The sequence below is a fragment of the Pantherophis guttatus genome, chromosome 1 (genome assembly GCF_059756535.1).
Source record: "Pantherophis guttatus breed Tessera chromosome 1, ASM5975653v1, whole genome shotgun sequence".
NCBI lineage: Eukaryota > Metazoa > Chordata > Lepidosauria > Squamata > Colubridae > Pantherophis > Pantherophis guttatus.
In genome coordinates this window covers 315,548,294-315,576,098 of record NC_142063.1, presented here as the reverse complement: position 1 = coordinate 315,576,098, position 27,805 = coordinate 315,548,294, and the positions used below count along the sequence as shown (strand labels likewise).

Below are 27,805 nucleotides of genomic sequence, written 5' to 3'. Positions count from 1 at the left end.
CCACCCCACCTCCAATACAGTTGATAGCCAAATATCCATCATTTTATTTACTGCATATCTATTTCATGAAATGAATAGTGAGACAATAGATAAATGAATTACTTGTGGCTTTTAGGTCGGTCTATGCCTTGTTGGAAAAATTGTGGGAGTGATAGATGTCTGTAAAATGTAAAAGTACAATATCTCCTTCTGTGGCTGCCTATAAAGCTTCTCCTTAAGTGAAGGCAGTGAATTGGGGAAGTAAAAAAAAAAAAAAAATGTTGATTGCCTGACTGAAGTCCTAGCCTTAGCCCTTTTTTCTATGCATTACACATAAAGACATAAATATAGGTAATAATAAGCAAGAGTTATAGCCATATATTGTTCTACGATATATACGCATTGGTATCATCAGCATGATGATTCTTGTATGGTAATTCTTGTATGGTAAGCATGGAAAACAAACTACAATCATGGAAATTATTGAGAGGAAGCACATGTGGTCCCTTCATCCAATTCTTATCTTCTTTGTTCCATCAGAGTTCCATTACTTTTGCTATGCTTGTAGTAGCCCCAGAGCAGGAACTAGTGACAATATGGCCTATTTATTGCAAAGAAGAGAAGTCTATCTCCATTAATGGGAAAAGGCACTCAACAGCATTGGGCTCACTGGACAGAAAATACGCTAGAAGAACAGATGAATTTTGCCATCTGTTATCAAGTTGTCCTCAGTAGCCTTTCTTCCTTTTCTAATGAAAATGAGATTAATGTTTGGTGCATTTTTGATGCCACTTCAGCAAATTCTTGGGCAGTTAAATTGCATCTCCTGCCTTTCTTCTTTTTGCCAGATGGCTTTCTTGGATGAACCAATCCAATTCAATTTTGATGGCTAGTGGCAAGAAGGGCAAGACACAACATCAGCCATGGTCTTTATCTGTAATGAAAGAAAAAAAAATAAACTTTTTAATAAACAGATATTTCTGTTTTTCTTTTTTAGCTGCTTAAATAGGTATCTATTGTCTGATGAAAGCCCTGGTAGTAGTGAGTGGAACTATCATAGTTATCACAGAAGTATATAATATATTTCAATCTCTCCTGGCTCTCCTTAGTAGTTTGCTTTTTTTAAATTCTGTTTTTTTTTCTGCTAAATCTCTTTAGTACTATTTATTTTCCCTTCCCTCCCCTCCCCCTCCTCACTCTATTTACTTCTGACTGTATGAAATAATGTTTCTTCACATATGCCTAATATAGCATTCATATAGCTGTACTCCTAGGAATATAAGCTACTATGCTTAGACAGTCTTTCTGAGGCATCCACAAAATGCCTCAAATTAATAGGAAACTGATTCCCACCTTGAGCCTTCCATGGTTCAGCTATTGTAACCATATCAATACCTCCAACTATCATATCAAATAATTTCATAGCCATATATTTGTGGAGATATCCACTCATTCTCTCAAACTTAGGTTAAAAAAAATCAAGACTGGATTTGTTTTCAGTGATGTGAAGTTCTCTTTGCCTATTTTTTTTTTAAATTCTAAGGTGATAAAAGCAATAATTATTTGCCATGTATTTGCTCATCCTTTTATTCATTTTCAAGTGTACTAATTATTGAAAATAAAACCTTAAATGATATATTAAAAATCCTTATTCTTTTACTATTTTTCTAAGTAGTTTTTCTTATTATCCATAAACATGGCATTTTTCATACAACCATTTGTTTATTTATTTATTTATTTATTTGTTTATTTATTTATTATATTTATATACCACCCTTCTCCCAAAGGATTCAGGGTGGTAAACAGCCAAGATCAAATACATAAATATAAAAGTTAAAAAACAATTTAAAACCAGATTAAATACTTTGGCCCACAATTAAAAACATCCCATTAAAATCCAATTTAAAATTTAAAACCGTTAAAATTAGGCTAGCCCGGCTGGAATAACAAGTCTTCAAGGCACGGCGGAAGATGCACAAGTCCGGGATCCTCCGTACCTCCGGGGGCAGCTCGTTGCAGAGGGCAGGAGCCGCCACTGAGAAGGCTCCCCCCTGGGGGGTCTCCAGGCAACATTGTCTGACCGACGGCACCCGAGGAGCCCCACCCTGTGGGAGCATACTGGCCAGTGGGAGGCTGTCGGTAGCAGAAGGCGGTCCTGTAAGTACCCAGGTCCTAAGCCATGGAGCGCTTTAAAGATGTTAATCAACACCTTGAATCGCACCCGGAGGACCACTGGGAGCCAATGCAGCTCACGCAGGAGAGGTGTTACATGGGAGCGCCCCGCCACTCCCATAATCACCCATGCGGCCGCATTTTGGACCAGCTGGAGCCTCTGGATGCTCTTCAAGGGGAGCCCCATGTAGAGAGCATTGTAGTAGTCCAGTCGGGAAGTGACGAGGGCATGAGTGACCATGCACAGGGAGTCCCGATCCAGAAAGGGATGCAACTGGTGGGTCAGGTGAACCTGATAAAAAGCCCCCCTGGCCACAGCCATCATATGCTCTTCTAAAGAGAGCCGCGCATCCAGGAGGACACCCAAACTGCGAACCCTCTCTGTGGGGGCCAATGACTCGCCCCCAATAGCCAGCGATGGCACTAGCTCGCTATATTGGGACGCCGGGAGCCACAGCCACTCAGTCTTGGAGGGGTTGAGTCGGAGTCTGTTTCTCCCCATCCAGACCCGCATGGCCTCCAGACACCGGGACATCACTTCAAGGGCATCATTGGGGTGGTCTGGGGTGGAGATGTACAGCTGAGTATCATCAGCGTACTGATGGAACTGCACCACAAAACCACGGATGATCTCACCCAGTGGCTTCACATAAATGTTGAACAGAAGGGGCGAGAGGACTGACCCCTGTGGCACCCCACACATAAGGCGCCTCGAGGACAACCTCTGCCCCCCTGCCAATACAAACTGTGACCGGTCAGAGAGAAAGGAGGAGAACCACCGTAATACAGTGCCCCCAACCCCCAGCCCCTCCAGCCGGCGCAGCATGATACCATGGTCGATGGTATCAAAAGCCGCTGAGAGATCTAATAGGACCAGGACAGAGGAACAACCCCTGTCCCGAGCCCTCCAGAGATCATCAACCAATGCGACCAATGCTGTTTCCATGCTGTACCCAGGCCTGAAACCGGACTGGAATGGGTCTAGATAGACAGCGTCATCCAGGTGCTGGGGAAGCTGTCATGCAAATTTATGTCGTCCAGTCTAAGCTTTTCCCTTGTGCAGAAATCTAAACTGAAGCATCCAAAGCAGATGATTATCTACCCTCCACTTGAAGGAGAGCCCACCATTTTTTAAAAGTAATTTGTGCCACTGTTTAATTACTGTTAGAAAGCTTTATCTAATAAACAGGATCTATCTTGTTGTAAGATAAATGCATTATTCTGTGTGGTGCATTCTGGAATGAAGAAGGTCTTAACTTCCTTCTATATATTTTATCATACATTTATATCATAACCCCCCTGTGTTATCTTCCATCAAAGATAAACAAACCTTCCATCTTCAAAATAAGGCTTAATTTCTAGTCCCTGATCACGTCATTCTGTTTTCTAAACCTATTCTAATTTCTTTGAAATCTTAAATTATGGTACCCACCATACTCAAGATGAGGGTCTGAGCAAAGTAGAATATGATTTGGAAATTATATTTCTGTCAATGCAGGGATGGCCATGTGATATCCTTTATGATGACAATAGTACTTCCCTCTCATTTTGTTAAAAGAGCAATTAACTTATATGACTGCTAAATCAGTAATGTTCCTATATGAATTTCCATGAGATTTTAGGTACAATATAAAATATCATAAGACTTGAGCATTTTTTTAAAGCTTGAAACCTATATCATTGATGTGGACTATCCCTGAAATTGCACGTGGAACCTGCTTTTTGAAAAAAAAGATGGTTGAACCCCAAGCATTTAGGAGTAGCTACAGCTTAAAATATCTTCAGTGAGCTGCTATGGATTTAAAATTCAAGGAAGAGACACAGTTGTATATCACTGCCCTGCACTTCCCATATTCTCCAAGTAAGTAAGTAAGTAAGTAAGTAAGTAAGTAAGTAAGTAAGTAAGTAATAAATAAATATTTCCAGAGTCATACCTGACTCTAGGGGGTGATACTCATCTCCATTTCCTAGTCAAGGGAACCAGCATTGCCCAAAGACACTTCCAAGGTCATGTGGTCAGCATGACTGTTACCTTCTCACTGAAGTGCTACCTATTTATCTAGTTGCATTCACATGCTTTCAAACTGCTAGGTTGGCAGGAGCTGGGGCAAGGACAGGAGCTCACTCTGTCACATGGTGCTTGGGTCTGTAACAGCCGACCATCTGGTCGACAAGCCCTAGCACTGTCTTAACTGCTAGGCTGCTGTGCCTCCTGTCCCATGTTTTGTGGCCATCCATAAAAATCCTACATAAAAATCCTACCTATACAAAAAGTTATGAGATCCCAAGTAAAGGGGCTGAAAAAGGGCACTTAATTAACAACTCCTTCAAACCTGGACTCAGCCTTTTCAGGTGTGGTGCTTTCATGATTCTTCACAGTGCTCCAGAAAGAATAGCAGGTGGGAATTATGGAACAAAAACTGTAAATTAACATTGTCAATCACATATAAAGAAAATCAGTACAAAATGTTTTATAGGTGGCATTTAACACCAGCGAGATTGGCTAAAATGTCCGCAAATAGGAAACCGGACTGCTGGAAGTGTAAATATAAGGACAGAACATTTTATCATATGTGGTGGCAATGCCCCAAACCAAAGAAATATTGGGAACAGATAAGGAGATGGTTACAGGAGATAACAGGAGAACAAATTGAATTAAAACCTGAATTATTTTTATTAGGAATAATTAATCAAAAGATAAAAAAGCAACTCCAACATATCATTTTACATATAGTAACAGCAGCATGAATTGTTTATGCCCAATGTTGGAAACTTGAAAATATACCAGCCAATGAGAAGATTATTCATAAGATATTAGAATGTGCCGAGATGTATAAGCTCACATTAGAAATAAAAGGCAAGGAAGAAACAGAATTTTATGAGGTTTGGAATAAGTGGTATAAGTGGTTAGAACAGAGAAACAAAAATATATAGAAATAAATGTAGATAACTGTAAGAGACACATGACACAGTACTGTTAAAAAATGCTTATTGTTATGTAAATTGGAAAAATGAGAAAAAAAAGAATAGCAGATGGGAAGAGAATGGACCATTATTGCATGTCTTAGGCAATGGTGGGATTCTGCCGGTTCTAGGGGGTTCGGCCGAACCGTTTGTTAAATTGCTGGCTCGTCCTGCCCCTTGCCCCGCCCCTCTGCACCACTATTTATTGCCAATAAATAGTGGTGGGCGAGGGACGGGCGAGCCAGCAATTTAACAAACGGTTCGGTGTTTTTTTCTAATTTTATTGGCCCGCGGAGCTTCAGCATAGGCTAATTAGCCCTTGATTAGATCGGCTCCTGACTCTCAGCTGATTTGCTCTCAGCTGTTTTGCTCAGGGCTCTGCTGCTTGCTGGAGCAGATTTTTTTTCCCCTAGCTATGCTGAAAAACGAAACTGAAAGTAAAGCAGGCTGTTGGCTTTGCTGTTGCTGCAACGTTGGAAAATTAGGCAGGCAGATTTCTTTTCTCTTTCCTCACCAAAAAAGGTAGGTGCAAACAATGGGAAATTTAGGGCAAAAGAGGAGAGTTCAAGATTTTAAAACACAAAAGAAAAAAAGCTCTATTTAACTAGGGAATTGTAATAATTGAGATACTATTAATTGTATATTGTGTTGAAAGCAGAAATGGTTAAGTTGTGGTTTGGAGGAATATATGGGGGAAATTATTTGGTTTATTATTATTGGTAAATATAATTAATTGATTTGTAAGAAATTGGATTGCATGGAAATAATTGGAATATTCATGTTCATATTGATTAATATACAAAAAAGGTAGTTATATAACTAATTGATTTATATTAAAATGTTGAATTTATATTAAACAACTGTAATATTACATAATTAACCAATGTGAGGATGGATATAAAAATAGATGACAATGGGAAGGGGTATAATATAGAATAGAAGGGAAAAATTGAATTTGATTAAGATTAGAGATGAGGATGAAGGGTAATATTGGTTTTTTACAAAAATAGATGAGGAATAAATATGGCAAAAAGGAAATATAGAAATTGTAAATTTAATTGAAATGACTAAACACTGTTTAAATTGGTGAACCGGCCAAATACTCTGTTCAAAGAAAATACATTATATGTTTGTATGTGTGTTTCTAATTATTGTTATTTATTCATATTTGTTCTCTTTTATTCTTTAAAGTTTAACAATTCATTCTTTATCTTAATATCTTTATATTTGTTTGGGGTTGGCTTTCTTCCCTTTCATCTTTTTTATTGTACAGCAATCTTTCTCCTCAAACCTACCACCTCTCTCTTTTCTTTCCTTCTTACTTTCTCTTCCTCCCCCTCTTCTTCTCCTCCCTACTTCCTCTTCCTTTCTCCTTCTCCTCCTCTTTTCCTCCCTCTCTTACCCTCACTCCTACTCTAATTTCCCTTCCCTTCCTTCATCCTTCTCTATTGCTGTATCCTTTTATGCATATGGACTACTCAGAGGGCTGAAAAAGTTATTTCTGACTGGTCTTCGCACTTTTAACCAGTCCTCGAACTTACGACTGTCCTCACATTTTACGTTTTTGCCCTATCTTGTCACCATGATGAAGAGAAGCAGTTGTGAAATGAGTGACACGGTTGTTAAGAATGCCGCAACGGGCATAAATGTGAGGATGGTCATAAGTGCCAGGACCAGTCAGAAATAACTTTTTTCAGCCCTCTGTAGTCCCTATGCAGATAGCCATGCCCACCGGTCACATGACCAGCTAGCCACGCCCATCCAGTCACAGGACCACCAAGCCACACCCCTAACTAAGCCACACCCACAGAACCGGTTGTTAAAAAAATTGAATCCCACCACTGGTCTTAGGGGAAAATTGTAATTGAAGGAAATGGGCTTTTCTCTCTCTCCCACCATTGCTCAGAATTAGAATTTCTAGGATTGAAGCACCTTAGTAGAAATTTAGACCTACTGCAGGCAGTATCATGACAGAAGAAAAATATTGCATTTCGAGATTCGAGGGTAGAACCTATAACTACCTTGGAGCCTGTCATCACAGTGATTCAGATTCAGACTCAGACAGATACCTTGTCCATTCCTTTATTTCTAATCATATTAGAAGTGTATACTGATTTTTAAAATTTCATGGCTGTCATATTTGGCAGAGGCAGCAGAGGAATGTGGTATTTCTGAGTAGGAAAAAGAGATTGATGACTTTAACTGTAGTTGTGCTATTATGGTCTACTGTTGCAGGTTGCAGTCAATGGAAAATGATACAAGGAGAGTAATATCTAATGGTTTTAGGCTTATTGTTAGATTGTGGAGTCCTTGATGCTCTCTGACCTTGGTTGTTTGCTTACAGGCATTTCATTACCCAACTAGGTAACAGCATCAGTGCTAGTGACTATGGAGTTTTTTTTCCTGTTTATGTATAATAGTTTGCCCTTGTAGTGTTGGTGGGGTGGGGTTTTCTCCTAGGTTGTTCCTTAATTAGGATATTGTTTTTTGCTTGATTGTTTGCTTTGTATGGTTATTGGCTGCTGGATGTGTTGGTTCCTTTCTTAGCTTTTTTATTGTCTTTTTTGAATGGTGCATAAATGTGATTTATCTCTATGTGCCTGGGATGGGTGATTTGTTTAAATGCCAAACTTTCATATGTCTTCTGACTGCTAGTTGGTGTCCATTGAACTGTTCATGGATTATTTTAGGATTCACATCGGGTGAACTGCTACCAGTTTGGACTGGTTCGGGAGAACTGGTAGTAAAAAATGCTATCGGTTTGAGCAAACCGGTATTTCCGACGATCAGCTGGGCGATGATCAGCTGTGATGCACTATTTATATAAGCTAGAATTGTTGGATTTCCTGCTTTCTAGCTAATCTAAATTGCATGGCACAGCAGATTCCCCCCCTCGCTGTTCTACTTACCTTTGCAGACTCGGAAAGCTTCAAAATGTTCCTTTTTTAACGCTGCACAGGCATGGACTCAATAGCAGACTCACAGAACCGGTAGCAGACTTCAGAGGATTTCACCGCTGATTCACATTATAGTACATGTATAGTTTCTACCTCCACATGATGGAAAACTGGTATTGATCATAGCAATTCTGGGACTACTTGTTCAGCAATTTTGTCATTCTTTATTTTTTCCACAGTTATTAGATATTTTGCTCTTGCCAGAACTTTAAAATTCTTCCTAAAACTTCACTTTAGGAGAAAATTTGAATGCAAACTTAAAAATTAAAGACCATAGATTCTGGTTACCATGGAGACAGTACTAATGATCACATCAAGGTTTGGTTATTTACAATCCATGTAAAACTTAAGTCATAAGACTATACTTGACCCCTCGTTGGATCATGTCCAAGGAAAAAAAAATGTGTGTGCTCATTCATTTCTTTATGGTGGAATGAAAAAAAAAAGACTTTTCTTTAAGAGCTTCCACTTTTAACCAGCAGATCTATAATAAAAGAAGGAAAGCCTCTAGTCACTCATTTGAGCTGCTAAGAGATGCCTTGAGGCCAACATTCCTGCTGTGAAAGGGGTTACGGACATGTCATATGGGGGTCGTCAGTGAAAAATATCCCCAACTTTTGTTATTCTTAAGTCTAAATCAAAAAGCTTTCGTGCACAATCCACCAAGGGAACACTTGCTCAGAAGCTGAATATGGTATCAATTATTTCTATGGGCATCCTTTTTTTGTTGAAAGAAGCAAAGAAGATTGCCTGAAAGTCAATAATAGCATGACTCCCCGCTCAGATTACTAAGTAATAAAATGCTAAACATGGCCTAGAATGAAGGCTGTCACTGGTTCTCGGAGACTAGAAGCTTCAATTAAATCAGAGAATGCTACTCCATAAATGAAAGAAAGGTTTCCTGTTGCCAATTTTTTCCATTTCTAACTAGCTGTATAGGAATTTGATGTGGCTCTGTGATCACCCAATGACATCCTTCAGGGTGAACTCTTCAGAAAAAGTATCCTTTTTGTTTTGTTTACATTTTTATACTTGTTATTGTTAGCACTCCAACACTGATATATCTTCCAGTGTTGTCAGGAGGCAGGTATCCCGCAATGCTATGTATTAAACCGAACTAACATATCTGGGCTGCAAAAAATCTGCACTGCCATAGGATGGCAGCAAAATGATATATAAAACCCTAATCTGTTACTGCCATATTGTGGTCATCTGGATTTTTACAGCACCAATGTGGTAGCCTTATCAAATAATAATACATGTTGATTTTTGAAGCCAGGTCTATAGGCATATTTTGTACAATCACTGTGTAGGAAATTAGCACCCACCTCTCTCCTGGAAAGATGAAATATTTTAGGAAATATTAAAAGGGCAGAATAGTTCCCCTAAAAGGGAGGCAGAAACTGCCCCCCCACCTTGTCAATGGGTTATCAAGGCCTAAGCCAGCTCATCTGCAACACAAAAGACATGGCCTCCAGGACATAATAAGACCCATCTAGCAACAGAAACTCACCACATGGCACCTGGGAAGATTACATTACCCAGCAAACCTACAAAGTTAGCTAAGATCCCCACCCCCCTTGGAGTCTGACAGCCAATGGGATACATTTCTTGTACAGGAACAGGAAATTCTAAGATGGGGCCCAACAGAGGGCATAAATTAAACCAAGGCACTCCCAGCATCTCTTCCCTTTTCTGCTCAGGAGCTCAGGAAGCCATGTGATCCTGTTCAGGAACTCAAGCCATGTGATCCTGTTCAGGAACACAAGCCATGTGATCCTGTTCATCAATAAACCTTCTTTCCAAGCAACTTCCATGAATCCAACGTCTTTTCCCCCACTTGGAACTGAACCCAGAAGGATATTTATTCTAACAACTGTTGAAGAAAGGGAGAAATATTAGTACTGATGTTTGGGGATATTATAGAAGCAAAAGGCAGTCAGCTCATCAGCTCCTGTCTTGTTGTTATCAGATGATTTTAGCAGGGGTAGGGGAATTATAGCCTTTCAGCTATAATTGCCAGAACTATAATGCCCAGAAACTCAAATCAGAATGGTTAATGTAAAGAATTCTGGTCATTGACCACAATAAAGGATTGATGTAGCAATGTTTTTATGCCACCCAGGGTCATTTGCCATGAGATAGGCTGCTATATAAATTTGATAAATAAATTAAATACATTTGAAGTTTCCTGTTATATTTCACGGAAGAGCTATTGGGAGATGGGAACACGAGAGAGCAAAAGAAAAGCCATTCAGGACTCATTTAAATGCATTCATAGATTCATCTTTTCTCATTCCCTTCTGGGTTTCTTATATGCAAACTTTTTTTCTCCTTCTCTATCATCATGCAGTTGTAAACTTGAAAGATTAAATAGAAATGACCATTGGCAATTGTTAATGATAAAAGTTACTGTGATAAAGGCTAGAGAAGGAAAGAAAGGCTAACTTGTAAAAACGATTTAGTTTGATAAAACATTTTCCTTTTCATATCACAGTGGTCAATGGTTTGGTTAGCTTTATACCGAAGATTTCACATATTGAGAATATACTGTATGCAAATCTTTTTATGTCTCTCTTCCTTTTTTTGTGGGCCTCCCCCCACTTCCTTCCCTCAAATGAAATTAGCACTATTCTGTCACTCCAGGTGTTAAAAGTGGGGAAGTAATATGCAAGCTGCTCTGAAGCAATCAGTTGTTTTGAAGATGGACACTACTCAGGTCCTGTGATCTTCCACGACTGTTGGCTGATTCTTAAGAAAACCCTGTCCCTCATTAAAAGAGTATGAAACCTCATTTCCTCCCTTGTTCTCTTCCAATGAACACTACAATAACATAGTTTGTGTTTTAAAAAATTCTAGTCATCAATGCTAGGCTCAGACTCTCATTACAGAAGTAACAGATGGAAGATTATTAAAGAGAGATCCAACCTAGAATTAAGGAGAAATTTCCTGACAGTTCCAGAACAATGAATCAGTGGAATAAGTTGTCTCCAGAAGTTATCGGATCTTCATCACTGGAGGCTTTCATGAAGAGATTGAACAACCATTTGTCTCGAATAGTATAGAGCAGCGGTGTCAAACTCATGGTGTCATGTTGTCATCACGTGATATATCACGACTTCCCCCCCTTTGTTAAACCAGGGGTGGGCGTGGCCAGTGCGTGATGCATTTGGCCTGTGGGCCGCAAGTTTGACACCCTTGGTATAGTCTCCTGCTTGAGTAGGGGATTGGACTAGAAGACCTCCAAGATCTCTTTCAACTCTGTTACTCTATGACCCTACTACAGTTTTTCAGTGTTATTCAATAAGGATATTTTACATCACATGTGTTTTGGGGGCAGAGGAGGAGGTATATATCCAAAGAGATGTCTAGCTCATGTTTCTCAACCTCAGCAACTTTAAGTGTGGACTAAAGCTCCCAGAATTCCTTAGTGGTGGTTGAAATCCACACATTTTAAGTTGTTGAGGGTGAGATACATTTGCCTAGTTTAAGAGAGATGCCGCTTGTTAGAACAGCTACCTCACACAGTGTCTTTCAGCAAATAAGCAGCCATGCTTATTGGATTCTGATGGGACATTTAACAAAAAAAAATCAAGTTATTCTACTATAGATAGTATCATTCTGATCAGTTCTGCTCAGCAATTTTTCTTATTTTGTAGCAATAATGGATGCTAATAACTTTAGCATCCATATATGCATATGTGTAGATTTATCCATTAAACCATCTAGTCAACTAAAAAAATGCCTTCTGATAAATCAGGCAAAATGATTTTTTAAAGAATAAATTGATATGCATGCATGTGACTAGAGAGCTTTCTGGATTCTCAGATTTTTTTATATTCAAATAATAAAATATTATACGTAGTTTCAATTGGCTGGTTACATTCTTTAGAAAGATTTAACTAATTTTATTTGCAGTTAGGTGTATCAGAATGAGAATCAGGGTGTGGGTACCCACACCCATAATTCTATGCACCCCCCTGCGCATACTCATGCAACCCCCTCCCCCCCTCTCCTGGCACGCGATGGCCTGGTAGGCCCATTTTTCTTTCTTCCATGACTCCAGATCCTCTTTATGCATCTGAGAAGGGTGAAAACAGCCTTTCCCACTCCCTCGGAGGCCCTCCGGAGACCTGAAAAGGCCCATTTCCCAACTTTTGCTGTCCCCAGCCTCCAGAACCTCTCTAGGAGTTGGTGTGCCCACTGATATGGCTACGCACGCCATCACGGTCCTATAACATTTCAGATAAGTGGCTGTCCAGTCTCTTCTTAAAAACCTCCAGTGATGAAGCACCTACAATTTCTGAAGGCAAGCTGTTCCACTAATTAATTGTCCTCGCTATTAGGAAGTTTCTTCTTAATTCCAGGTTGCTTCTCTCCTTGATTAATTTCCACCCATTGTTTCTTATCCTGGTGCTTTGGAAAATAAGTTGATCCCCTCCTCTTTGTGGCAGCCTCTCAAATACTGGAATACTGCCATAATGTCCCCCTAGTCCTTCTTTTCTCTAGACTAGCCAAACCCAAATCTGTTCTGTCCCGGTCTCACACACGCACACAAACAGTCAGCCAGGAGTTAAATAAAACTTGCAGACAATAAATTCCTTCAAAAACAGGATTGGCAGCAACCCAGTAGCTGCTTGCCAAGAACTTTACTCACAGAGAACCAAAACAAATACATAAAGCCACAGAATTGTCAAGTCCAGTCCGTATTAAATCCAAGGCAGGCAGATAACGTAGTTTCAGAGATACAATGTGACTCACTAGTTGTTTAGTTTTGTCCGTCACAGAGCCTGAATGGCCACTATACCCCATTTTATCCCCTGTGGGGTATGGTCCAGTGACTCAGCTTAATCTCTGGCACGCCTCCTTTTCTGCTGCGTGAGCTTGTCTCTCCGACGCTGGCGTGGATCCAGCCAAGACTTATCTCCGTCACTGTCCGACTGCGATTGCTCGGCGATACCTGGCTCCTGGCCAATCTCTTCTCCTTTGGGAGACACCTGAGGCATTGCCAGAGAGGAGGGTCCTGGAGAGGGAGGCCTGGCCAACTCCTCTCCTTCACTTTTGGAGCCTTCTCCCTCCGATAAGACGGGCTCGGGGGTCGGAGTCACAACAAAATCCTGCAACCTCCTTTTTCTTGAATGACAACAATCACTTCAGCTTCTAATACCTAAACTATTTTTTCCTCTTTACTTAATGTTAGGTGGCATAATTGTTTTCTATCTAAATATGTGTAAAATTTACACTGTGTAAAATTGTTCTGTATATGCTCTCTATACTGTACGTGCACTGCTGTATTTCTACGCCCTAATTTATTTATACGGATGGCAAGAATAGACCAAGTCATCCTCTTTGTATCTTCGGCCCTTTTCTTCAAATCACACCTCCCTTTAGCAAATTTCTCTTGATATGATTTTGAATTAACAAATTTTCAGCAGTGTAAACACTGCCCAATCTAATTCAAATTAACCAACTAATATTGTGTTTCACTAAGAATTTCAGTGGGTGGGAAGACAAATTGATTAAATAAAAAGAAAAAATATATCTTCAACAACCAAAGTACTCTAGATCCAGCCTAGGTGTCAACCATTACACCTTGATTCAGTGGTGAAATCTAAAATTTGTTACTACCAGTTCTGTGGGCATAGCTTGGTGGTGGTGGTGGTAATGTGACTGGGTGGGCATGGCCAATTTTTAAAAAACTTTTAAAACCATTTTTTCTACAACCTCTTCGGCGAAGACGTTGTAAAAAAAATGCTTTTAAATGCCTCTGATGATCCCAGTTGAGTTGCCGATCAGGCAACTTAGCTTGGATCGTCAGAGGCATTTAAAAGAAAAAAAAGCCTCTGCCGATTAGGCAACTCAGCTTGGATCATCAGAGGCTTTTAAAAGCATTTTTTCTACAACCTCTGAAGGTTATTTTAAAAGCCTTTGACAATCCCAGCTGAGCCGCGCGATCATCAAAGGCTTTTTTTTAACTTTTAAAAGCATTTTTTTCACCCGAAGAGGTTGTAGAAAAAATGTTTTTAAAAATAATTTTAAAAAAGCCTCTGATGATTGTGCAGCTCAGCTGGGCATGGGGCGGGGGGCAGGGATTTTTGCTACCGGTTCTCCGAACCACCCGCCTCCATCACTACCTGATCGGGCGATCCGGTCCAAACCAGGAGCATTTCACCCCTGCCTTGATTCTATTTTGCCCTCAGTTCCATCACCCACTTCCCAGCCCCACCCTCCAGCTCTCTGGCAATTTAAGTCTGCAGTTCTGATCCTAGCACAATAGTCATTCATTCTTACACACACGCACACACACAAAGAGAGAGAGTTGGAGACCAAGATGGGAAGTGGGAGGTAATGTCAAACCTATCATGATATTATCATGGAAACGATGCAAATTATATACTGTACATCATTTGTATCATGACACAAATGATGTAAATTACATAATCAACGTCATTTGATAGATGTCATGACACGTGTGATATCATCACGGCTTCGAGCGTGGCTATTTTTACACTGAAATTTATGCAGGCATAATTAGAAAGTTGTGAGAACTTTTATGATGAACCAGCCAAGTGTCTGTATGTGGGTGTATTCAGTGGTGGGATTCAATTTTTTTAACAACAGGTTCTGTGGGCGTGGCTTAGTTGGGGTGTGTGGCCTGGCAATCATGTGACTGGGTGGGCGTGGCTAGCTGGTCATGTGACTGTGTAGGCGTGACTAGCTGGTCATGTGACTGGGTGGGCGTGGGTATGTGCATAGGGACTACTCAGAGGGCTGAAAAAAAGTCATTTCTGATTGGGCCTCACACTTTTGACCGGTCCTCACACTTATGACCATCCTCACATTTATGCCCGTGCAGCTTTCTTAACAACCATGTCATTCATTTCACAACTGCTTCTCTTCACCATGGTGACAAGATAGAGCAAAAACGTAAAATGTGAGGACAGTCGTAAGTTCGAGGACTGGTCAAAAGTGCGAGGACCAGTCAAAAATAACTTTTTCAGACCTCTGAGTAGTCCATATGCACAAAAGGATACAGCAATAGAGAGGGATGAAGGAAGGGAAGGGAAATTAGAGTAGGAGGGAGGGTAAGAGAGGGAGGAAGAGAGGACGAGAAGGAGAAAGGAAGAGGAAGTAGGGAGGAGAAGAAGAGGGGGAGGAAGAGAAAGTAAGAAGGAAAGGAAAGAGAGAGGTGGTAGGTTTGAGGAGAAAGATTGCTGTACAATAAAAAAGATGAAAGGGAAGAAAGCCAACCCCAAACAAATATAAAGATATTAAGATAAAGAATGAATTGTTAAACTTTAAAGAATAAAAGAGAACAAATATGAATAAATAACAATAATTAGAAACACACATACAAACATACAATGTATTTTCTTTGAACAGAGTATTTGGTCGGTTCACCAATTTAAACAGTGTTTAGTCATTTCAATTAAATTTACAATTTCTATATTTCCTTTTTGCCATATTTATTCCTCATCTATTTTTGTAAAAAACCAATATTACCCTTCATCCTCATCTCTAATCTTAATCAAATTCAATTTTTCCCTTCTATTCTATATTATACCCCTTCCCATTGTCATCTATTTTTATATCCATCCTCACATTGGTTAATTATGTAATATTACAGTTGTTTAATATAAATTCAACATTTTAATATAAATCAATTAGTTATATAACTACCTTTTTTGTATATTAATCAATATGAACATGAATATTCCAATTATTTCCATGCAATCCAATTTCTTACAAATCAATTAATTATATTTACCAATAATAATAAACCAAATAATTTCCCCCATATATTCCTCCAAACCACAACTTAACCATTTCTGCTTTCAGAAATATACAATTAATAGTATCTCAATTATTACAATTCCCTAGTTAGCTTTTTTTCTTTTGTGTTTTAAAATCTTTCCCTAAATTTCCCATTGTTTGTACCTACCTTTTTTGGTGAGGAAAAAGAAAAGAATTCTGCCTGCCTAATTTTCCAACCTTGCAGCAACAGCAAAGCAGTTTCAGTTTCATTTTTCAGGATAGCTAGGGGAAAAAAAATTGTTCCAGCAAGCAGCAGAGCCCTGAGCAAAACAGCTGAGACAAATCAGCTGAGACTCGGGAGCCGATCTAATCAAGGGCTAATTAGCCTATGCTGAAGCTCCGCGGGCCAATAAAATTACAAAAAAACACCGAACCGTTTGTTAAATTGCTGGCTCGCCCGCCCCTCGCCCACCACTATTTATTGGCAATAAATAGTGGTGCGGAGGGGTGGGGCAAGCCAGCAATTTAACAAACGGTTCGGTTGCACCACTGGCTATAGGGCGGCCCTTTGAAGCCCCGCGGCAAGAATTTGAACAGTTTTTTTTTCCTCTAGCCATCAGCTGGGACTCCAGAGGCAGCAATAGATTGGGGGTGGGCGGGGTAAGCGAATGGCCGGCGATCCAACAGAGCAGAGAATGAGGGTGAGTGAAGGCGTGGAAGCTGCTTTCTCCATCCTGCTCTCTTGCATCCGGAGCCGGTGGGGAACCACGTGGCAGCCCACGTGGATCCCAGGCAGCGGAACTCAGGCTAGGGAAGGGGTGGGCAATTGTGGCTCTTTTACAACCTGTGGCCTTCAACTCCCAGAATTCCTGAGTCAGCCAAGCTGTCTCAGGAATTCTGGAAGTTGAAGTCCACAGGTTGTAAAAGAGCCACAATTGCCTACCCCTGGCTACGGTAGGCTGGTGCCGCGCGGGTGGGAGGCAAGGGGCAGGCGAGCCAGCAATTTAACAAATGGTTCAGTGTGCTGCGGGGCCAATAAATTACAAAAAACCACCGAACCATTTGTTAAATTGCTGGCTCGCTCGCCCCATTTATTGGCAATAAATAGTAGTGCGGAGGGGCAGGGCAAGGGGCGGGGCGAGCCAGCAATTTAACAAAGGGTTCGGCCGAACCCCCTAGAACCCCCAGAATCTCACCACTGGGTGTATTCATATGGAGATATGTATGTCTACATATATGCATTGCTATGATATTGTTTGCAAATTTGGGGGGCAAATGAGTTTGGTTTTTTTTAGGAGTCACGTAGGAGAAAGGTTTCCCAGCCTCCTAGCAGCCATCAGACCATGTTTTTAGATGCCAGTGGGAACTGAAATCTACATTTTTGCATCTATCGCTTCATCTATTTGAGAAAGCGGCTGACAAATTATTTCAAAACGGAAAGGTTTAACTGGAATGGAAATGGTAACTAATTCACACTCACATGTATCTCTTAGGACCGGTTTCATATTTGTTTGAAGCCAAATACACTGGCCGAATCCTTAAAACTAATAGTAAGAAAAGGCTGTGCTTGGGAGGTGGGGGTGGCGGTGGACAGCTGAATCAATTACACTTGATTTGGCAGATCGGCTTTTGACAAATTGGAAAAAATTTCTGATTAGGCCTGAAAAGAAAAGAAAACCTCTTCTTTTCCTTTCTTCTTCTTCTCCCCCTCTCTCCCCCCTTCCCTATGTGTGCTCTCTTCTCCTCTGCTTTAAAGCCCGGAGATGTCAGAAGGGGGTGGGTAGCAATATGCAAAAAGCAGCCTCCATAACCAAAGTAGCCTGCAAAATTAGGTGTCAGCATGCAAAGCTTATTGATGTATGAATGCGGAAAATGAAAGCCTGCAGTAGACAGACAGGGCTAAAGGTGAGACAAGCGCAGGGAGAGCAGCTGTACATCTACGTCAAGGTGTTGCTATATAAGCCTTGTGCTCCCCCCACCCTCTTGGAGGGCCACAGCCTAACAAGCAAATCTGGGCCATAAATGATGAAACAATACAATGTAGGCACTCACTGTGTGAATATCAAATAAATTGACTTGGTCTCTCTCTCCTACTCTCCCCACCACCTCCCTTTTACTCTCCCCAGCTTTCAAAGTGTGCCTGTGTATTCATTAATAAATTCATATTCTAGTTTTCAATAAAAGAGAGAAAATGCAGTGTAAACTGGAGTTACTTAGTGACACCCAGCTCATTGCTTTTTATTGTCGCTTGCAGCTACGAAGCCTTCACAAGTGCACAAGTAGAATTTATTACTGTCTGTCTTTGTGGCAACTTGGTGAAGGGAGCCTTTTGAAGAAAATTGACCTGCACTTCATGAATATGATGAAAAATGCCAATAACGCTACAAAGACGATGCTCTTGACATTAGTGGGCTGAGAACTAGAAGACAGTAATGAAAGGGTTGCAATTATGAACCCGTTACACTTTCTTCCGCACCATTGGGGGTTGTGCTGTTTCAGGCAGTTCCAAAGTCCTGCTCTTCAGCTGTGCAAAGAGCACCCCTAATGCATGATGGGGAATTTTGAACAGAAGATTTGAAAAATTAAAAGAAAAGGGTGAATAATTGAGGCTAGCCTTATAAAGAATCAATAATAATGCTGAGTGTATGTATTTATTTCCGTTTAGGGCAGTGTTTCTCAACCTTGGTAGCTTGAAGATGGGTAGACTTCAACTCCCAGAATCCCCCAGCCAGCGCTGCTGGCTGGGGGATTCTGGGAGTTGAAGTCCACCCATCTTCAAGCTTCCAAGGTTGAGAAACACTGGTTTAGGGGTTGATCTACAGGTGGACATATTTTTTCCAGTATGGTGACCTCCAAAGATGTTGGACTTCAATTCATAAAGGCTGTGCTCACTAGGAGTTATAGAAATCAAAATTCAATCCAGTTGGAGATTATCAACACAGGCAGTACTAGGAATACACCATGATTTCTTATTTTTCAACAGAGTAGATAAAATATTTCTAAAGGAAGGATATTAACTTCAAAAGCAATTCGGTCAGGTTTAATCATTTACCAAAACTGCCTCTCACTATTTAACCTACTTAAATCTGCAGCTCAATAGCATTAGGTGTACATATTGATTAGCTTACATAGTAATGCAGCCCATTTCCCCTTACTGGAAATCCAGATAGGTCATCTATGTACCTCTTTGGTCTGCCAACTAGATGCTGTAAATTGATAGGTACCTTCAAGGCAATTGCCTTCATTTGTTATAACTGTAACTGGACATATTTTCAGACTAGGCTAGCTCAAAAGAGAAGACAGGACTTTCAAAATCAGGACATGCCACACCATATAATATTAGGGTGATGGTTAAATATGAAACTATTAGATGAAGCCTCTAGTGATTTATCCAGATTAATCTACAATGATCCTGTAGAGTGAGTTAATATACAAACAGCATATATGCACGTTACAAATCTTTACAGAAGAGATGGATCTCACCTCCATGTCTTCACATTTCATGCATGTTCTATGTGACTAGAGTCACTAAAGTTTATTTTATAGTACTTTTCAGTTCCATTGCTGAAAAGAAATATTTTCTTTCTACCACATATTGTAATTCAGTGTTTATTCTGGATCATGAATCTGATCACAGGTAGATATTTTAAGTCCCTTTTGTGTCACAAAAACATGTATATATCTTCCTTGAATTATACATGTGACAGTCTCCCTCCTGGATTTATGATTTGTACAAAAAGCAGCCGCATCACTTATTCACTCTAATTCTGACAATTAGGTCAGGGTCAAAAGGAATCATACTGGAGTCTAGATGGAGGCATTTTCTCCAGCTCAGGGCTCTAATGTCAGAGGTTAGAAGCTGGAGCGAACCAGCAGGATGCTTGTTCACCAGACAGGGACAGAAGATCAAACTCCAAGCCTTTACAGAAGTCTAACCCATCCATAAAAGTCATACTGCCTGCCAATTGGGGAAGATAATAGTACACACAGCTATTCCCATTTATACTTGAGGAGGGGTAAGCAAAATGAGCTAGTCCATGAAGCTCTAGGACCTTTGGAGGGGAATCATATTGTATTATCAAAACACCATATGAGAAGCATTGTGAGTTTTTTTGTAGCATTTTCACTTTGTTTCTGTTATGTTGGAATCAGCTGAAGAAAAAAGAAAGAAAGTAAAGCACTACTGTATATGAAGTTATCTGTAAAAGGGGGAGGGAGGGAAATATTCTTACACCTTCTGAACTTGTAAGTCTGCAATAAAAGCTTCCCTGTCACTAAGATAAACTGGAAATGCTAAGTCCTTGGTCTCTTTGGTTATTGAACATTTGACTCCTCATATTTATTGCTAAGGTTTTCTCATTTCTTCCCTGCCAATAAAATAAACTAATTCTACAACCAAACAACTCACTTAAGAGACTTGGACACATTTATTGCATTGGGAAAAACAGAATTAGTTAAGGTAATTGTAATATAGAATTAAATTACAAAAACTGAAGTTCAAGTCTCCTTGAGAACTGGTATAATTTCAGTAGGGCACAGTTCAACCTATCCTTTGAGCCTTGATTACTTAAGATCATAGTTATGCCACTTTTTGGGAATGCAAAAGAAGGGAATTTTCAAATATTAAATTTCCTGTAACTTCATTTATTTATTTGACTTATGCACCTCATACGTGCACCCCGGGTGGGCTGCTGGGGGTTTGCAGAGGGTTTGCAGGGGTTCAGGACAACCTCTAGCTAAGATTCTGTGCAGTTCAAATCCCACTCCTGGTTGACCCTGCACACCCTGCCCCACCCCTCCCAACGCGGCCTATTTTTGATACATGCAGGGCATGTGCAGAGGCTCGGGGGAAAATGGGCCTACCAGAAGTTCAGGACGGCTGGAAACAGGCCTGTTTCCGGCCTCCAGACCCTGGGGAGGCCATTTTTGCCCTCCTGGAGGCTCGAGGGAAGCCTCCGGAGCCCAGGGAGGGAGAAATGCCCCCCTCCATGGTGCAGGAGGCTGACTAGGCCATGGCCACCATAGCCACAGCCACCCAGCAACTGGGCAAAGAACCCCTTGCTAAAATTTTCGAAGCCCACCCCCGCGTGCACCCATACAGAAATTAAACTAAACTGAAAATGGCACAATAGCAATGACAGCTCAAGACCCTAAAATACCTCCTTCATTTTGGTAGAGAGGAAATTCCTTTTTCTAAAAGAAGAGAGAGCAGAGATTAAAGACTGTTGTAGGGTAGGGATGCATTCCATAGTTTCCATTGGCTGAAATTATAAGATGAACATCCTTGATGCAGAATAATTTTCCAGAATAATTTTTATTATATGACTTTATTCCTGGAATCATTCATTTTTATTTATTGGTTAATTAATAAAATTTATATGGTCACTACCTATCTTAAAGAAAGAACTATGGACAGTTAAGAAGCAATAAATGTAATAAATAATATGTATAATAAATTACATTATAAAGTACATATAAAATAAGATTAAAAATACATTTAAAAGAATCCTAGTATAATAATTGAGGGACTTCATGAGCCACGTCAGAACTGCAAAACACACGTATCCTGGCCTTAACACTAGAGAGAACAGCCTATAGCAGGGGTATCAAATTCAAGGCCCAAGGGCTGGATTCGGCCCATGGGGCTACCCTGGAAACAGCGAAGGACCAACCCACAGTGCTTCTGCCCACGCGGCCCTCACAACACTGGTGGATTTCAAAAATTTTTTACTCCCGGAATGGGAGATATATTATCAAGCAGCATACCTAACATGGTTGAAAGAAAGGATGGAGCTGAGAAGTAAAAGAATATTAATAATTGAAGGGCATGATCTACAAGTAGGATGGCAGGCATTCCTGTGGGATGAGAAATATAAAATACACGAATACTTCAGAAGGCACATTCTCAGGAATGCACTGCTATCAATTTGGATTAAAATAAAAAAAAAAACCAACATTATACAAAAATACCGATCTGGATCTCTCCTACTGAAACACTAACACATCCAAATTTAATATATTGGACTAAGATAATCAGATATAGGGATATTCTAAATGATTTGGGAAAACTAAAAGCAAAACAAGAATTGGAACAGGATTTGAACAAGGAAATTGAATGGTGGACATACTCACAAATTTGGTCAAAATATAAAGAAGATACAAAGACGAATGAGGTACAATTGGAGCAAAATGAATTGGATAAAATTATACATGGGACGGACCAGAAATTAATTAGCAAAATATACAAATTCTTATTACGGTATAAAATGGAAGAGGAAATAGTTGATCCTATTAAGAAACCATGATCAAGTGGGCAAGGAACTTCAATCACACAGTAGAATTAGAGAAGTAGGAAAAGATGTGGTGAATAAATATGAAACTAACATTATCTACGGCATAGAAGGAAAACCAGTGGAAGATGTTCCATAGATGGCATTTACCACCGGCCAGAATAGCCAACATGATTTTGAGCAAATCCCCAGTATGCTGGAAATGCAAAAACAATTATGGAACATATTACCATCTCTGGTGGACTTGTCCAACGGCAAAGAAATTTTGGGCCAAAGTCAAAAAATGGCTAGAGAAAATAATGCAACAATCAATAAAGGGAGAACCAGAGGCTTTTTTGCTAGGGATCTTTACAGAAAATTATACAAAGGAAATAAAATATTTAATATTACATATATTAACTGCTGCCCGCATAGTTTATGCCCAAAATTGGAAAAAAGAAAATACACCAACAGAGGAGGAGTTGATAAAAAAAATTTTGGAATGCACAGAGATGGATAAATTGACAAAATAACTCAAAGAAAAAGAGGATACAGAATACTATAAAATTTGGTATAGATGGTATGAGTGGTTGGAGGAAAGGAAAAATGAAGAAGAAAAATAAGGGGCAGTTAAAGAAATGTCAAAAACAATGGGAAAAATTGGTAAAATACAATTTAGTGATTGAAATGAAAAAGAGAAATATATTGTGAATGAAATGATGGGGACAGATAGTAATATGGAATAAGATGAAGTAAAATTTGTGGAAATAGTAAATAATAAGGAAGGATCACTATGAAAAAGCTGTAAAAAGAGTCTTGTATATAAGTGTTGTATGTCTTGTATTGTTTTACTGTGTTATAATAAATAAACTTTTAAAAAATTTTTTTACTACCGGTTCTGTGGGTGTGGATTGGTGGGCATGGCATGGCTTGGTGGGAGTGGCTTGGTGGGAGTGGCATGGGAAGGATGCTGTAAAATCTCCATTCCCACCCTATTCCAGGGGAAGGTTACTGCAAAATCTCCATTTCCTCCCAATCAGCTAGGACTTGGGGGGCAGAGAATAGATGGGGGTGGGGCCAGTCAGAATTTTTACTACCAGTTCTCCGAATTACTCAAAATTTCCGCTACCGGTTCTCCAGAACTGGTCAGAACCTGTTGAAACCCACCTCTGCCTCACAAGCTCCGTTTTCATGGGCAGAGTGCTAGCAAAACAAACTACTAGCAAAGTGGCATTTGATCACATGAGTGACATCGAGCTGGCCACACCCACTGTGGCCACACACACACACACACACACACACACACACACGCCCCGAGGTCAAACACAACCCTGATGCATCCTTCAATGAAATCGAGTTTGACACCCCTGGCCTATAGGTCTGGAAGGCCAATAGAGCTGGGGATCTCTAGGTCTCAAGGAAAAGCCTTTTCCATAGGGCAGGCACTGTCACAAAGATGGCTTGGATCCCACTAGATTACCTTGTTTGACAGAACAGATTAAGATGTGCTGTTCCTGATATGTCTGATGGCAGATCATCCTATATTCATATTTAAAAATTATGGTTCAGTGAATAAAAACTCCCCCCCTTTCAAATTCTGAATCTGACTTAAAATGTGCAGTCCAACTCCATGCATTTAGAAGTAAGTCCCACTAAAATATGGGCCTTTCTCAAAGAGAAATGTGCACAGGATTGCAGCTTTCATGTTATGAAATCTGGGGATTAGAGTTTTCTTCCATCATAATTTCTCATCTTGCTTCCTTCATTCTATTGATGTTTCATTTTGAGGATTTGATTGGCCTAATCTTTGGTTTATGATAGAATTACACATTTCCTGTTTTCTGTTTTGCCTTTTCTAATGACATCATTTGAAAATTTTTATTTTAAATTATTCTATTCTATTCTATTCTATTCTATTCTATTCTATTCTATTCTATTCTATTCTCATTTTAATATTTAGTTTTATTGATTACGGTATTGTATACTGTCTACAGCCCCTCTCTGAGCGAGATGGGTGGTTAAGGAATATGAAATATAAATAAATAAATAAATAAATAATTTCACCAAAAAAACTTCACCTTAACTTTTCTTAAGTCGTAATGAGAAAAAGAATCCTGTACTGATGATAGTACTCGGGATTTCCATTTGGTTTTTTGAATGATTCTAGGTTCTAATAAAAAGATTTCCCTATCCATTTAGTCCACTCAATATAAAAATAAGTATACACTATTGCATCCCCTTTCCTCACTTTCCCATTTCCCCCAACTAAAATTCAGCATAGTGCTAGGCAATGGGCACTAAGAACAATGTGAATGATGTTTTTTTTTTAATCAAGGATTTTTTAATCATTTTATAAATTTACTGGGATTATACCTGAATGCCTGGCCTCCTATTTTACTCAGAAAATTCAGTTCAGCTGAAATTCTACAACTTAGTCCTGAACTAAGGACTAAACATCACCACGGTGAAAGTAGTGTGGTACTCATGTGAATGGTACTTATAGTGTCATTGATAAAAGTGATATACTACAGCTCTATCTATTGTTCTCTCTGGGAAAACCATCACTAATTAAAAAAAATGTGCATCAAAAAATGAATGACCAAAGATAGCATGTATCTTTACCCCACCCTTTCATAAAGTAGCAAGAAGAGAGAAGATTAGGAAAGCTAAGCTCCTTAGTATTCTCTGGCATAATAAAATGGCACTGGTATGAATGCAATTGTCTGTCTTGTTCCAGCCAATCCAGATTAACCCTTTGAGTGGTCTTCTTGCTCTTATTGTGCTATGTGTCACTTGTGGCTGCTATCCCTGGACTTGTATCTTCTGTCATATTGCTCAATTAATTATAATTGTCCTGTCTTGAAAGACATAGCCCTAGGCCTATCAGGGGGTGTGGCCCTCAGGGGGTTGCACTTCCAGCCCTAGTTTTATAGATGCTAAGTCAATCAAGAGTTTCAGCTCATCTATATTTAATTATGGTAGCGCACCTTTAAGAAAAGGAAGAGGCATCATTATCGCCAAGCATGCAGGTGTATTCATTGTTTTCCTGGTGCTGCTTTGACACAAAACAATGAATATTTCGTTACTACCACAACATCTTCAGGGATTGTTAAGAAAATGAGAAGAGTTGGACAATGGGCACAGGGACGGCAAGGTGGCCGTTTATGCTTTATCCAAAAAGAGGATAAAAGAAGACAGATTTGTAGGAATCTTACATATGTTAGCTGATGTGTATGAATTCAGATTTAGATTATTCTTCTATAAAGAATAAAAATAGGAATATATCTCACCTTAATGTGGAAGATTGTGATGAAGTAACTACCTATATTTTTCGTCTACAATCCTGGTATTGTGTGGCAATTTCAATTCCCATCTTGCCCTCCCTTCTTATTGTTCCTTATCTTAAACTGGATTGAAAAGGGGGAAACAGTTTTTGGAGTAGGAAAAGTTTTCATTTTACTTCTCTAGAGCGGCTCAAACAGCCTGTAATTAACGTGCTGACCCACTCCTTTTTATTACACTGGGTCTATATGTGAGTGTCTCTGTGTGTATTGGGGGAGATTAAAGGGAAGAGCTATCTGTACATCTTTAGCACAGGAAACATTCCTGGATAATTTTCTTAGGGAACCTTTCTACTCTGTTACCATAAATTTGGCTATGCAGATGTATCAATCTATCAATCATCTCAACAGCCCCAAACAGTATGAATTAAAGCTTATCTCATGTCTTATGAGTGGTCTTTCCCCTTCATTACTATTCAACAGCAGTTGTATCACAGATCTCTGCTGATGAATTATGAGAAAATGATTTGCCAGTATCTCTGGATGTGGTGCTAATGAGACCATCACAAGACAAATGACAACTTCTATGCAGAAAAAAAATGGTGGAAGAGATTTGTGGTGAAAATATGACCAATAACTTCTTTCAAAATTCAAAATAGCAATCTCCCTATCTCCACCCCAGAATTGTTTCTCATTTTAGGTTTCCATCAATAACAGAATGACCAAGTTGGAAAGGACCTTAGATATCTTCTAGTCCAAGCAGGAGACTCTATACCAGTGATGGTTAACCTTTTTTGCCATCGCGTGCCAGGAGAGGGGGGGGCAGGGGAGGTTCGCGCGCGTACGTGCCCACGCGCATGCGTGCACAACCCCCCCCGCTCCTGGCACATGATCGCCTGGTAGGCCCGTTTTTCTTTCTTACCTGGTTCCAGATCCTCTCTATTTATCTCTATTTCCTGACTCCCAGTGGGACAGGAAGTAACATTTTTTGCTGTCACCAGCCTCCAGAACCTCTCTAGGAGTCTCTAGGAGCCTCTCTAGGAGTCTCTGGAGGCTGGGGAACAGCAAAAAGATGTCACTTCCTGTCCCACCAGGAGTCGGGAAATGGGCCCTTTCAGCCTCCGTAGGGCCTCTAAGGGAGTGGGAAAGGCTGTTTTTGACCTTCCCAGATAAATAGAGAGGATCTGGAGACAGGTAAGAAAGAAAAGTGGGCCTTCCCCCACCCCAGGCCCTCCAGAGGCAGGAAACAGCCTGTTTCCCTACTTCTGGTGGGCCCAGAAGGCCCAAAAATCAGCTGGCTGGCGTGCGCATGCATCCCAGAGCTGAGCTGGTGGGCCCACTAATATGGCTCCGCATGCCACCTGTGGCATGTGTGGCATAGGTTTGCCATCACAGCTCTATACTTTTCAAATGGCTTTAATTCAAATGGCTTTAATTCAAATCCAAACTTCCCCATTTGCTTTAATCTTTGCTTTAGGTGACATCCTGTGGTAATCTGGAAATCACTACAAAACATATATACAGTAGACATCATTACTATATCTGTTGATTAACTCTGAAATGGGAACTCTGAAATGGGAAGGGCATTATAAAGGAGAGAACCCAGCTTTACTTCAAATTTCACTGAAAGAAAAATGTTAGTGGCAACTATTCTCAAACACACTATGTGTGGTGACAGTATATAAAACGTTGCTATAGTAGTGATAAACAATACGGCCCAATTCATATATTTAAGACACTGTATATGTACTGTATATGTAAATTTGTCTCTCAATTGTGAGAAACTTGTACGTGTTTTTTTTAAATGTTCTTTCTTTTAAACAATAAAGTTTATATTAAAAAAAAAAAGAAAAAGAAAAAAAAAAGAATTCAGTTCAAGGTTGACTCAGCCTTCCATCCTTCCGAGGTTGGTAAAATCAGGACCCAGATTGTTGGGGGCAATATGCTGACTCTGTAAACAGCTTAGCGAGGGCTGTAAAGCACCGTGAAGTATATAAATCTAAATGCTATTGCTAGTCTGATAACAAAACATTCAGAAACTAACTCACAAGCTCAGAGAACAAACCTTCATTCTCATCCTACACTCAAGCTACAGATATTCACCATTACTGCATAGTTTGCAAGGTTAGAAAAAAATAGAGATGTATAGGAAATGCTGTTGGTGTAGACCAAATATAGGATATCCAAATATATCCCAGTTATCTTACTTGCTTGTTTAAAATTCCATGCAATTGTGTGCAGTTCTCAGAGATTGTCTGGATAAATCCCTACAGTTTTTCTTTTGGTTTGTCATTGTCTTTTTCCTAGGCTTGAGAGCTGGTCTAACTGGCTTTATGCCCTAAAGTGCTAGAACCAGGGGTGAAATCTACTTATCTTCCTTACCAGTTTGTCACATGTGTGCGCAGACCCTCTGCTCATGCACAGAGGG

At 39.9% G+C, this 27,805-nt stretch overlaps 1 long non-coding RNA gene across 1 annotated transcript; it reads right to left on the bottom strand.

Annotated features, from left to right (window-relative positions):
- Nucleotides 1-343: 343 nt before the first annotated feature.
- Nucleotides 344-26,363, bottom strand: LOC132711993 (uncharacterized). Its single transcript, XR_009622701.2, has 2 exons — nt 26,300-26,363; nt 344-913 (listed from the first exon to the last, which is right to left on the bottom strand). It is a non-coding gene; the product is annotated as an uncharacterized LOC132711993 (long non-coding RNA).
- Nucleotides 26,364-27,805: the final 1,442 nt, after the last annotated feature.